We start from the raw sequence: 15,284 nt of genomic DNA, 5'->3' as shown, positions 1-15,284 counted from the left end.
TGATGCTGGGGCGATCGCTATTGAGACCCTGGAGGCCGGAACAGGATCTGTGGCATGCTAGTGTCTTAAACGTAGGTGTTCTCGAAGCTGGGAAACGTTGCTTCCATCCACTTGTCATCTTCATGAACCTGTTGAAGGTTTAAAGTTCGCAAACTTAGGTTTTTGTGGAATGAATTCCTGCAAACCTATTTGAACACAAGAATTTTCACGTTAATTTGTTTGGTGATAAACTTTTCATCAGCAAACCGGTGCAAATCCATAAACTTCACAAACTTATAAGTTTAGGAACTTTGCACAGTTTTGACAGTGGGAAATAATATGTACAGATTCCTAACCAAAAGCAGTTGCTCTGTGGAAATGGAGAGAGGCGTTCGCAGTGTTTGCACCCTGCATCGATATTGCAGGTGTTGTCGACTTTAATGTTAGAACATAGATGCTTGTAGACGGGAGCCCTAGTGCATGAGCAGTGCTGGTGTGTATCATTCACAGCGTGATCCTTGACATTGAGTAGGATGTGGATATCACCACAAGTCATAGCTAAAAGACACATGGACTCCACCTTTTTTTACCATTTACAACACAGCAGCATCATTACCATTAAGTTCACTTCCTACTTCCTTAGCATCGACATTTGTTGTTCATTTTTTCCACAAAAAACTTTTATTTAACAAAAAATAGTACAGGAACAAGGTCATCAGCAACATAGAATCACAAATGATATAAATAATACACTAAGGAAATAGATCACACAACCTTTACTGATAAAATATTAGATAGTCTAACACCCTCAAACTGGTGCTGCTGGTTGACAAAGATAACTTTTAAAAAACGGAATGAGCTGGACTTTGTAAATCGAATAAAACATATGACTATTAAACAACATAAAAGATAACATAAGCCTCATATTAGATGCAAAGAAAAAGAAATGCAAGTGGGGCCATATTAGTGTTGTCTTTCATCAATGGTTTTCAACTTTTTCCTAGCAATCTGCTTTTTCATTGAGTTGCACCTCACATCTAGAGTAGGGTTACTTTGTCAGAAGCAGCAAAGGCATTTTTTGTGTCAGGGATCAAAACCTGTTGTTTATCCTTATAAACTGAGCAGACCTAACATGCTCTTAAGCTAAAATAAGATATAACTTGATGTAACGTGATATTGCTTAAAGTAAAAAATAAAATAGGAAAGATGAATATAACACATAACATAACAACATAAAATAACGTATATAACAACGGGCTGACAGCTTGACTGCTTCCCTGCCCTCTGAATGAACCTCCCCCCATCGATTATTTTATTGCTTCCTGTTTACTCTCACTGAAGGGCCATCGCTCCAGTCAGTTTATGTACACAATGGCTGTTCTTAGCCCCTAGAGACTCGGCGAGTCCTTCAATTGTGTGGGACGTCAATTTATCTGAAAAGTTGCCTGCACAAAGGCACAGCTGTTTATTCCTCATTCAGTATTTCTAAAGCTGAATATGAGCATTGCCCTCCGCCCTTTCAGTGCAGGTTCCACAGTGGTAGGGGCACGCAGCCCACTTCGTTTCCAAGTGGCTGCCAGCCGGTGACGAGGAGCCACTCACCTTTGACCCGTCTGAAAATTCCATTGTATTTATCCGACGGTCTCTCTCAATGGTGAAATAAATAATGCATGTTTACTGGAGAAGGGAGGCCATTTATCTGTAGGGATTCAAATTGCCCTGACCGTCGTGTGTTTCTAGCGATAGAGTTGAAGTCTCACCAGAAGCTGATGCCTTCTTTTAAAACGCCACCTTTTCATGCCGTCTTTCCAAACAATTTACATTTTCAATTCTGTATTTTCTCGATTTGCATTCCCCGCAGTCTAGTGGACTTCAAAGCGAGTAAAGGCCATACTTAATTTTAAACGGATCAATTGATAATTTTAGCCAAATATTTAGGTATTAGAGTATTCTGGGTAAGAAATCACTTTTCCTGGGGGCCTTCTAGGGGTGGAAAATGCAGAAAATTGAATTTGACTCCCTGATGGATCGACCCCCGGAAACAAATTCATGATTCTTACTAACAAAAAAACATGGACTCAAGGTATATATATTTCTGAGTCTCGAAAAGCAGAAATCGCAACAGTATTTCGGGCACTGAATAGAACTACGTTGTAAATATATGTATTCCTTGTGAGATGACAGAAGGTCATCTCTCAGAGTGAACTCATCCAGTGGTTGAAGTGGGCTGACTCATTGCCTTATGGTGTATGCAGTAGTATACACAACAGTAGGCCAATGGATGAACAGGGTTGATTGAAAGCCCTCGTAATATAGATTGCATCACGCACAGCAAAGTTAGGGAATTTCCTTGGTGGGATGACTCATAGCCCCAGGCTGTAGAGGGCAGATGATATATATATATCACCCCACCCAGAACCTGTTCATGAAATAAAAAGCATGGTCCGACACAGCACAGGATACAGTCTTAAACCGCCATTTTAATTCCGGTACCACAGCCTATGTAAAGCGTTTCAGACGAAAACCGGCCTTTTTCACACATACCGAGCAAATTTCTGTGTTCATTATTTATGCATTGAAACAGAACACGTGATCTGTAGACATAAAAATAACACTCACACTGCAGTATATCCTCTGCTCTAATGACACCAGTTATTTGCCAATGTTACATTATATGAAGATTGGTCCAGTGACAACACGTTTATTTTTTAATTCGCAAACACCTCTAGTCTAATAGTATATATACACACATATGCATATCCACAGAGAAAACTCTTCCATAGTTCAAGAAGAATACACAAGAACTCAGCAGCATATAGCAATGTGGTTTAATCTTTTTCCATAATCACCGACTGGGACCAAAAAGCCAACCCCACGCATTTTGGCGTCAAACGTTTTGCTCACGGACAAAACTCCTTTGTGAATAATGAAAACAAATGAAGGACACAAAGAACCAACAACAATCATGATAGCGTGGTTATGAGGGCAATCTTGGAGCATGTTTTTTTCTTTCTCTTATTAATTTTCTTTGTATTAGTATATCTTAACGTCCTTGTCTCATATTTTTATACTTCTACATAATGTTTGTAAAATAATTTCCTTGTAATTCATTACCCATACATCTCAAATATAACATCTTCTTCAAATCTACATCAAAATCAAAATAGTGGATTCTGCAATATTTACATACATATATCTCAAGGCTGCAACCGTAAGAAATGACCAGCACTCACGGGGTAGGTGAAAGTGTTACTTTATTCAAGAGCACGCAGGGGGAACATGGCAGCCAGCTAGAATGTGGGCCGCAAGCTTCTCACCTCTCCGATACTAAGAATGGCGTCCGCTTCAAAAGAGTAAAATACTCACTTCGGGAAGGGGGGCTCTGATGGCTTTCAGGGTAATTTCCCTGGGATTCCTTAGCGGCAAGCGTGGCTAAAATGGGCAGTTAGGGCTCGGATTCTTGCCTCTATCAGGGCAGTGGTGAGGCGCTCTGGCTTCCGTGGTCCTGGACAGCAACGCAGCTTTGTTGAGATTGCCGCATTTCAGCCCAGATCGGCTTCCAGAGCATCGCAAGCAAAGTCAGCAAAAGTTGGAGTCTGCACTGTCCACCTTCCTTGGTAATTTCACCTTTCTTAGCTCGGGCTAAGAACAGATGACAAGGAGCCATGAAACTGGCATTCAACACGAGGAAGTCACCCAGTAAAAGGACAGCCCAGCAGCACTCAGCAGGATCGACAGAACTAGACACAATAAGACTTAGGGGTAAAACTAAACATGCTCTTAGGGGGATTCAGGCATTAGATAATCAGACAGACTCTGAGCCAGTCCAAAACAAGGGGAGGGAGTCTGGAGCATCACAACTGAGTAGAGGGATTGGGTCACCTAAGCAAAGAGACACCAGAGATAAAGGGGAAACTGTGCTATCTGCTGGGGGAAAGGTGAGAATTACGCCCTCCTTTAGATCCTTCTACAAATTTCAAAATGTCCAAGAGAACCAATACAAGTCTAAACCAAATAGCCTGGAAGGACCTAGCCTCACGCAAATTAGCATGGAATTAAGCACCCCTGAACCACTAAATTCAGTGGAGGACCCAGGGTTTACCCACTTAAATCAGACCCAAGCACCCCCTCAGGCCTCCGCTGAAGGCAATGTGGTGGTACCATCATCACCTTCCCAAAAAAGAGGGAGGGACCCAATGCATTACGCAGTGGGATGGTACAGAAACCCTAATATGCACTCTGATGGGGCAGATTGAAACAAAATTTGCAATATCTGAGTGCAATCAAGCCAAAAATATATTGGCCTCTTGATAGTCTAGATCTGAAGATACCAGACCTCACTAAGAGATAAAGCACTTTAGAAGCATCTATAGTAGCAACAGCAACCATATACAGGCATTGAAGCTGGGTAAAAGAGAAATCCATGAAAATTGGAGTCCTTGGAAAACAACTCCAGAAGAAATAACTAAAGATTTCTTAACATCACAGAAGGAGCACAAGGTGGAAATATAAAAGAGTTTGTTATGAACTTAATCTAGGAATTTATCCCTTCGATGGCTTCCAAGTATCTTGATCAGGAAACACAAAGGGTGCTTCTGAATCCCTTTAGGAGGAAACACTAGCAGGAACAAACCTAGGAAAATCCTGGTTAATTTTAGTTCCTATCTCATAAAAGAACAGATTCTCTCCAAGTTCCTAAAAGAAAAATGTTTTAAAAACGGAGAATGGTCCTTTTGTATCAGGTTGGACATCTCACTGGTGACTGAAACTCGCCAATGGGAGCTGGGAAAATACATTCAGGAATTAAAATCACTAGCAGTCACTCCACAGTTGAAATTCCCAGCCAGACTAAGGGTAATGTGGAACAATGAAATGCACAACATAAAAGAACCCGCAGAGGTAGAGAGCTTGATAAAGCAGATAAGAATAAAACAAAAGACATAATGGAGAGCTGGGGGTCAAAGGGTATGTTGAACTACCCATCTTGGACAATGGGAGGGTTCCCCAGCAAGGGTAGGGTGCAGGTAATGGTGGTAATGATGGGGGGAAGTAGTACACGGTGTCTAACCGGTAGGATCGTTAAGCACAGGGTGGGGAGCATGTGGGGAGAAAATAAAAAAAATGATAGTACTCATTTACATTAACGACATAAGAGACCTGACACAGGTACTAGGAACAAAATGAAAGAGTTAAACAAAGTACGCAGCCTCAAAGTCTTAACATGAAATAGAAACTGTCTTAGAGGAGCCAGTAGGAGGAGGGAAATTCTACAATTTCTGAAACTCTCCGATAATGGTTTTATAATGCTACAAGAAACACATTTGTGTCAAGAAGAAAGAGGAAAGTTGGATTAACCAATTTGCCTGTACTGACCAAAATTGTAATGTGAAGGGAGTGACCATCATATTAAAGGGATCTGCCCAATGACGGGTAGAGAACTTTATTGCTGATCTCGGGGGTAGATGGTTAACTGCCAATATTAGAATACATGATTTAGGGGAAGCATTTTAACTTATTACGGCCACAATATAGATGACCAAGTCCCTCTCAGGGAAACTTACAATTTTGTGGCTCAAAGTAGGTACTATATAATAATTGGTGGCAATGTTAATGTATTATGAAACCCCATGCTAGATAAATCCACCACCAGGACAACAGTCAACTCTCTAAAGATGAGAGAATGCATCCACCATATAATGAAGAATTAAAGTCTAATAGACGCCTGGCAAAGGTGGACTCTTGACATGCAAGTATTACTAAAGCGTGAGGTTATTAGCCACTTAGAACGTGATACCATAGATTTGTTTGAACTTAATAAGGTTTCAGCTTCTATCCATATTATATGGGACACATACAAAGCTTTCATTCGGGGAGAATAACTAGCTACACTACATATAGAAGGAAAGAAAACACGAAAAAGATGAAAGAGCTGGAATTGAAAATTGCTGATACTCACAAGGCACTAAACAGCTGCAATGACTCTGCTAGTCAAATAGTCTTACAAAAACATATTAAAGAAGCCAAGAGAGCATTATCAGACTTTCTAGAGAGAGTTTTGAGGAAGACGTGGGATGCTAGAAAGCTAGCACACTATGAATATAGTGAGGGATGTGGGAAGTTATTGGCTTGGAAGACTAGGACTGAGAAAACTAGAAACACAACCAAGGAAATAGTGATCAGAGAGACCAACGAACACTGCACAGAAGATCCCAATCCAATGTTGAGAGGTCTTTAGTAAACTATTTTCAAGACTTATATACAGATGATGTAACAACCACAGAAGATCTAATAGATATGAGATTACAAGATGATTTCCCCACATTAGATCATGATATGCAGCAGTACCTTAACCAACAAACAAATAAGGGTGAGGTAATTAAGATTGTCAGTGGGCTAAAACCGGCAAAGGCACCAGGGCCAAACAGGATACCTTACAAACTATACAAGTTGATAAAAGGCATGCTTTTTCCAGTCTTGACTAATTTAATAAACACTCTGTATGTAGATGGCCTTCCAGCTCCAGCCTCGTGTAACAAAGCCACCATAACCACAATTCTAAAGCAGAACAAAGATCGAAAAAGATGCAAATCATATAGACCCATATCACTGCTTAATAACGATGATAAAATCTGTACCCAAATACTTGCCAAAAGGTTAGATAAAGTGATGGGAGGGCTGGTTCAAGGGAATTAAAAGGGTTTTATGAAAAAATAGACAACAGCATGAATTGATTCATGACCTGGTAACGGCAATAGATATTGCTATAGATACTACATCCTTTTGATTATAATGACCATTGACGTCGGCAAGGCCTTTGATACAGTAAGCTAACCTTTTTTGTATGCAGTTATAAAGCAGAATGGGTTAGGAGGTGACTTTCTTAAGGCAATAAACACCATTTATAACACACCTTCTGTGAGGATCTTAGTTAACAGCAACCTTACTGTGCAATTCCAAATTGGTAGAGGTACATGTGGGAAAGTACCCTCTTTTTGGCATGGTTACCCCCATGTTTTGCCTGCGATCATTATGTTTAGACTGTTTTTACTGGGATCCTGATAACTAGGACCCCAGTGATTGTGCTCTCTCCCTCAAAATTTGGTTGGCAACGACCTTGCACACCCCACAATTGGCATACTGGTGCTCCATCTAAGTCTCTAGTATATGTTTCTTAGGTATCCTAGGGGTTCCCCATGGGCTGCAGCACGTATTGTGCCACTCATGGGAGCCTATCCAAAATATGTCTGCAGGCCTGTCATTGCAGCCTGCGTGAAAAGGTGAATGCACCCTTTCACCACAGGTCACAGTAGCAGATCACTGTAAGTCACCACTGTGGTAGGCCTCTAAGCCCAGAGGGCAGGGTGCAGGTTCCTGTGTGTGAGGGCACACCTGCATGAGAAGAGGTGCCCCTACGAGCTCCAGTTCCATTGCACTGGACTTCGTAAGTGTGGGGAAGCCATTTTACTTGTGTACTGGACATTAGGTGTTACGAGGTGTGGGAGGGATAGCCTCCCCAAGCCACCGGTTTGCTTTGAAGGGCACATTTGGTGCCCTCCTTGCATAAACCAGTTTGTACCAGTCCAGGGACCCCTGGTCCCTGCTCTGGCATAAAACTGGACAAAGGAAAGGGGAGTGATTACTCCCCTGTCTATCATCACCTCGGGGTTGTTGCCTAGAGCTCCTCCAGGTGGTCACTCGATCTTGCCATCTTGAAACAAAGCTGGGCAGAGGCCCCTGGCAGCATCTGAGTAGCCAGGTCAGGCAGGTGATATCACAGCCCCCTCCTGATAGGTGGTCACCTTACTAGGTGACCAAGCTCCCTTTTAGGGCTATTTAGGGACTCCCTTGAGGGTGGGTCTCCAGATTCAAAGTGCAAGATTTCACCAGGACTCCTCTGCATCATTTACTTCATCTTGCTGGCCACTGGAACCGCAACTGGACTCTTCAGGAACCAACAATCTGCAACTTCAGTGACGACTCTGCTTTGCAACATTGTTTCTCCAGCTCCTTCCAGAAACTGCAACATTTCCCTGGCAGTGCATTCTCTGAGGTCAGCGAATGCACCAAGAAGCAAGAAGGACTCTCTCTTGGAGTGAAGGAGTCACTCCCCTGCATCTGCAGGCACCAACTGCAACAACAACTGGGTGCATGGAGATGCTCTCCCCTTTGAACTGTGTGGATCCTGCATCACAGGTGCTTGTTTGTAGTAGTCCCCTTGGTCCTCTCTGCCAGTTGTTCAACTTGGGAGATGGTAAGCCCTTGCCTCTCCTTGCAGGACAGTGCCCCTGCGCACCATGACTCTTTTAGCTACCAAAGCTTCTTTGCTCCTGCTCCAAGGGATCTTCAGGCTCCGGGTAGCCAGAGCCCCCAGCACTTCTTCCTGCAAAGCGCAGTCTTCTCTCTGCTGCTCCAGCGACGTGGGACTCCTCTTCAGGTGTGCTGACTGGGCCTCACTGCAACTTACTCTGCCTGCTGTCGGTGGGTTGCCTGTGGGGGCTGCGACTGTTTCTGTTGGCTCTCTCAACTGCTGAGGGTCACCTTGGACTCCCCTCCATGGGTCGAGTCCCCTGGGACTTGCTGGTCCTCTTCAGCCTTGTAACTCTTCTTTTGCTCCTGTTGCATTTGCCAAGGCTTCTTGATGGTTCTTCTGCACCACTGACCATCTGTGACACAACAACCGACATGGGACATCATCTGTACCACTCCAAGAATTCCTCTTCAGCTCCTGAGCTCCACAGCTGGTCTTCTCCCCTCGTAGACCTGGTTCTGCATCCGAAGAAGGGTGAATAGTGGCTCCTGCCCCCACTGGACACTCCATTGTGGACTGGATTCTGTCCTCTTCTTTTCCAGGTCCTCTCGTACCAGAATCCACTTTGGTACTTTCACCAGGTACTTACCTCTGCTCTCCTGGGCACTCGGAGTGACTCTGCTGCTCACCTCTTGGGGATCCTAGTTCCTCCAGCTCCCCTCTAACAACTCCACATCTGTGGGTGGGGTACTGTATCTCGCATTCCACTTTCTTAGTATATGGTTTGGCCCTCCCCTGAGGCCCTTGGGCCCCTGCTATTTTTACTAAGTATTGTCAACGCTTGTTGTTTCTATGCTATTTAATGATTGTTATTTCTTATATATATATATATATATATATATATATATATATATATATATGTATATATATATATATATATATATATATATATTCCAACAATTTCTCTAATCACAGAGAAGCGCCTTAGCCAAAGTTAGCAGCGAAATGAGGCATTTATTATCAAAAACCAAATGTTATTTCCTGACGCGTTTCGGCTGTCGTTACCAGCCTTAATCATAGGTATCTCGGTTTAAAAATTACCACGTGATGAAAAACGGCCCTTCTTTTATTTTATGGCCTTAAAGTCAAAGAGTCACTTTACTCTCCGTGACGTCACATTCCTATGTAGTGCTTCAATTAACAATTTTACCGCAGTGTAATTATCCTCTTAACATTAAATCCACTTTCAATCTGTAAATATATGTTATTCTGTTGCATCGTTCCTCTTTTACTTAATTACAATGTTCCATTTTCGTAACACTGTCATTATTATTCTTTCACATTCCTCAGCAACAGACATGTTCGATAATCTTTAAGAAAGTGTCTTTATAAATCCATTCCCAGAGTACACTGCTGTACATTTCTATTCAAATGCCCCTTGAATGTTTCTCAAATATAAATGGCCTATATATTTCTTTATATATATATATATATATATATAAATATATATATGTATAATGTGTACTTACCTCCAGCTTGGGGGAACTGCCTATAAGTATCCTAGTGCTGTGTTACTATAATAAAGTACCTTTATTTTTGTAACACTGTGTGATTCTTTCATGTGTGATAAGTTGCTGTGTGACTATAGTGGTATTGCATAAGCTTTGCATGTCTCCTAGATAAGTCTTGGCTGCTCATCCACAGCTTCCTCTGGAGAGTCCTGGCTTCCTAGACACTGCCTACCCTTTACTAATAGGGGATACCTGGACCTGGTTTAAGGTATTAACACCCTAGGTGCTCACCACACTCCAGGCCAGCTTCCTACAGTTCACTCGAGGGAGGCCCACTCTCACCTCTACTGATCAACGTATACATTGAATGACTCGCAAGCAGGATCAGGAAAGACAAGAGGATTATACCCTTTAAACATCAGGACTGGGTTAAAAAAGACACTCTCTATGCAGATGTTCTAATGATCTACACACAAGACTTCCAAAGTTCTTCTCCAGCAATTGCAAATATCGTAACTGATTATCAGAAGGTCTCAGGTTGCTCAGTAAACAAAGATAAAACAGAACTGATGACTTGGAATAGCCCAGTTGACAACCCCTTGGAAAAGGAAGAAATCCAATACTTAGGTGTTTGAGCGGTGAAAGACTGGGAAGTATGGCATATGTAAACTTTAGGAGGGTCATGTCAGAAACTAAGAAACTCCTACATTTATGGGCCTACCTCCCACTCTTCATTCTAGGAAGAACTAATCTAGTTAAGATGATGATTCTGCCAAAGCTTACCTTCATTTTTAATGCACTACCGCTTCATTTTAGGGCAGAGTGATTCCAGAAATTACAGGGGGAATTGGTCAATTTTATCTGGGCCAACAAAAGTGCAAGAATTGCCTGGAAACGAATGTGTAAAAGGATAGAGAGAGTGGACGAGTTGGGGTGTAGCGGGTACGGACAGAGAGGAGACAAGTCGGATTATCAGAGGTTTTAAGTGAATTTTTATTTCTTTAAAATGTTTCTTTTATACTGTTTTATAGGTCCAAGTCCTAATGGTTCTTGTATCTAATGTCCCTTCTCTTCTTCTTCCCAGGTGAGTTCTCTCCGGCCAGGTGAAGGTCCAGTGACGTGCGGTTGGTCAGCGGAGGAAACGGGAAAGAGAGAAAGGAAAGGTAAATCTCTTAACATTGACTTCTGGAGTGGGTTAGTAAGGGGAAAGGGAGTGCGGTGCGGTGGGAGGGAACCTTGGGTTATACACCAGCCCTGTATGTGCTTTACCCAATAGTATTTTGCTCCCCGCAGTCTCAGTTTCTGAGTACGCTTATGTTTCCACAAGGTAAGTTCAGATACCCAGAAAAAGAAGCAAACAAAAGAAAACTATATATATCTATATCTAACTCTAGTCATAGAATGGAAGGGGAACTATTAATAGCACAGTCTGCCTCAGAACGACCTGCAGTGGATTAGAGGGGGAGTTTGTTGTCAGAGATGCCGGTACTTAATTTTATATAGAGGGAAAGGAAATACCAAAGACCAGGAAAGAAAGGATTGAAGAAAAAAAAAAAAAAAAAAAAAAAAATCATGCACATGTACATAGGGTAGGCTTTTCTACCATTTGTCCACCCTACCCGTTAGTGAGATTATTCCTCACCCCTCCCCCTTTAATCCTTCCCTCTTCCCGCTCCCTCTTCCCTTCCCAACAGTGTTCTGTAGCCGCTTTGTAAGCAGGACCGTACCTGCCTTAGCCACGCCCCTCCAGGGATGTGTCGGTCAGCGAGTGTTCTTGGGCTTCTTTGCCCTCCGTCGGCGAGTTTGCCTCGCTCGCGTTGTCTCTCTTCTCCGCTTTTGGATGGGGGTTCACGCCTCTGTCCGTCCTCCGCATCTTCGTCCTCCTCTACCGACGCGGGTCGTGTCGGTCATCCGTCTTTTGTGTCCACGGGACCCCGGATTTCCGGGTTCCCGACGTCTTCTCCTTCCGGGCTGACGTCGGCGATGCCCCTGGGGCACCCTTTTCCCCAATGGTCAGGTAGCCGGGCTGTGAAGCACCCAGCTACAGAGAGGTATAGCATATCTGGGTTTTCAGCTTTACTGTTGGGCCTTCTGATTGAAATCTGTCAGGCTACTAATCACCAAGGACTACTTGCACGTGTCTTCACGTTATTATTCTGTGACAGAAGATTTTCGGGACAAAGGCAAATAGTTTTCATTGAAATTCGGCCACCCAAAGTACTTTAAAAAGATTAGACTTTTTAAACGTATTAAACGTGGCATGTAAACTATGGGCTCAAGTTAAAAGGATCCTGGTAATCCCATACCATAGTAACATGGCCCCAATATGGAACTCCCCCGGAACACTGCAATCTTTGCAGGATGCACTGGTTACCCCATTGTTGAATGAAGGAATACTAAGATGTAGTCAGTTTGTAGAGGAGGGTAACTTGATCTCATGGGACTCCCTAGCTAGACTTACAAATAATAGGCTATCTAGGTTAAATATATTCAAATAGGGAGTTGGCTCTTGGGAAAACCCAAGGTGGGCTTCAAAACACAGTAGGAGGAGGAGTTCCAAAATACCCAGCCACTAAAGAAGGAGGTTACTAAATAGTACCGGGTCTTAGTACAGGCAGAGTATAGCCATTCCACATTGCCGGAGGAAGTTTGGAAAGTGGACCTGCCAACATCTGACATCTCATACCTCTGACAAGTACCAATGTCTATGCTTTGGTCTGCTGTGGAATCTGCACCTCTCAGAAGAAACCATCTGTTTACTATGTACAGAGCGTTCTGGTCTCCAAAAACGTTGGCAAAACTGGGAGGGCAGAGGTCCAGGTGCTGGTTGAAATGCACCCTGGAGAACACTAATGATGTCCAATTATTTAGGCAGTGTCCAGACATCCAACTCTCCTGGCAGGATGTGGGTAAGGTTTTAACAGCGATAACAAGAAGAGAAGTAAAGGTAAGCCAGTCTTTGGTTATATTTGGCACACAAGAAGGTAACGTTTCGAGAAGAGAAGTGGGGAAGTCTCAGTGTCATCTAATTTTTAATTTGATATTAATTGCCCACGGAGAAATCTGCATTAAATAGCTATCTAACTCCCCTCCTACCTGTATGGAGTGCATTAATACAGCAGAGTATCGGTTGGTTAGACTGTATCAATGGCTTGGAGAAACAAGTTAAGATGTGGGAGTCTTTTCTACCTCTTCCATGAGGTTATTCTCTCACTTGAATAAATGGGTGTAATCTTTACTAGGTGGGCAACAATTTTTAGAAGTCCTTTGATTAAAGAGAAGGCACAGCAAAGGTGGATGAATGGGTAAACCCTGCTATCTTTTCTTCACCGTGTTGAACGAGGTCGGGCTTAAGAGGCTACTACCTTTAGTGGATTGGGGCTGTATCTCTCATATGTATGGTACCTCTTGATTCTTGTCACAGATGAGGACTATTTAAAAAAAAAGAACACGTTCTTGAATAAAGGAACGTTTTCGTCTACCCTGTGAGTGCTAGTCATTTCTTATGGTTGGAGTCTCCAGGTATTACCTCAAGTTCACCCTCGCATGACCGAGCACCCGCCTGCAAGTTCAAGAGCCGTTGGAGTAAAAAAAAATAATATAAAAAAATAAATATATATATATATATATATGTATATACACATATGTATATATGTGTATATATATATATATATATATATATATATATATATATATATATATGTGTGTACATATATATATACATGTGTGTACATATATATATAAATGTGTGTGTGTATATATATATATATATATATATATATATATATATATATATAAATGAATAACCTCAGTTATAGTTAGGACCTAGTTTCCAAAGGAAGAGCGTTTTTTGTTTTGCCAATACCTTGGGTGCCACTTGGTGAATCTTCATGAAATTTTCAAAACTTATACTTCAATTGGTTCAGCTGATGCATTGAAACTTCCTAGGTGATCAGTCAAGTGGGGACAGAGAAAAAGGGGGGAGGGTCCAAAACACGTTTTCCTGAGGGATTTTGAACATGAAACAGCCCAAACCACTGCACAGAATTACACCAAATTTTGGCAGAAAGCAAGCTCATGGTCCAGAAAGAATGCTCTTTGTGATTTGGTGTAAATTTGTTTAGTGTTTTCTGATATATTACAGTTTTAAAAATATAGCTATGTAGGGATCTGGATTGTAGGAAGTTGGCTCTGTATGCACTATTTCAAAGTAAGGAATAGCATGCACAGAGTCCAAGGGTTCCCCTTAGAGGTAAGATAGTGGCAAAAAGAGATAATACTAATGCTCATTTTTGTGGTAGTGTGGTCGAGCAGTAGGCTTATCAAAGGAGTAGTGTGAAGCATTTGTTGTACACACACAAGCAATAAATGAGGAACACACACTCAGAGACAATTCCAGGCCAATAGGTTTTTGTATAGAAAAATATATTTTCTTAGTTTATTTTAAGAACCACAGGTTCAAATTTTACATGTAATACTTTAAATGAAAGGTATTGTAGGTAGGTACTTTAGGAACTTTGAATAATCACAATAGCATATATACTTTTCAAATAAATCACATATAGCTATTTTAAAACTAGACACTGCAATTTTCAACAGTTCCTGGGGGAGGTAAGTATTTGTTAGTTTTTGTAGGTAAGTAAACCACCTACGGGGTTCAAGTTTGGGTCCAAGGTAGCCCACCGTTGGGGGTTCAGAGCAACTCCAAAGTTACCACACCAGCAGCTCAGGGCCGGTCAGGTGCAGAGTTCAAAATGGTGCCCAAAACGCATAGGCTTCAATGGAGAAGGGGGTGTCCTGGTTCCAGTCTGCCAGCAGGTAAGTACCCGCGTCTTCGGAGGGCAGACCAGGGGGGTTTTGTAGGGCACGGGGGGGACACAAGTTAGCACAGAAAGTACACCCTCAGCAGCACGGGGGCAGCCGGGTGCAGTGTGCAAACACGCGTCAGGTTTGTCGCTGAAATCAATGGGAGACCAAGGGGTCTTTTCAGCGATGCAGGCAGGCAAGGGGGGGCTCCACAGGGTAGCCACCACCTGGGCAAGGGAGAGGGCCTCCTGGGGGCCACTCCTGCACTGGAGTTCCGATCTTTCAGGTCCTGGGGGCTGCGGGTGCAGAGTCTTTTCCAGGCGTCGGGATCTGGGAGTCAGGCAGTGAGGTACTGGGTTTTTCAGAACCGGTACTGATCCGGTTACCCAGTGGTGCCAGGGTACACCCAAAGACCTCGGGTACTTTCCTGATTCAGACCACAGAAACTCAGAGTCTTCTAGGTGAAGTCAAAGATCGAAGTTATTGGCTGCAACCAAGTGACAAGCGTCCTAGAAGTACAACAGCACGGTTTGTATGTTCTCAGGAGACTGTGTTTCAATGCAAAGTCAGGTTTCCTTATATATAGTTTTTTAAGCTTCAGGCAAACATTCTTGACATTTTGGTTGGTCATTCACATGTTTTCACTACAAAGGAAAAAACAGTGTCATGATGAAACCTCATATTTCATGTCATCCAACCCATAATAAATTACCCGGCAAGGCCTAGTATTTTACATCAGA

Source organism: Pleurodeles waltl, chromosome 10 (genome assembly GCF_031143425.1).
Source record: "Pleurodeles waltl isolate 20211129_DDA chromosome 10, aPleWal1.hap1.20221129, whole genome shotgun sequence".
NCBI classification, from domain to species: Eukaryota; Metazoa; Chordata; class Amphibia; order Caudata; family Salamandridae; genus Pleurodeles; species Pleurodeles waltl.
Note: the sequence above shows the minus strand (reverse complement) of the source record.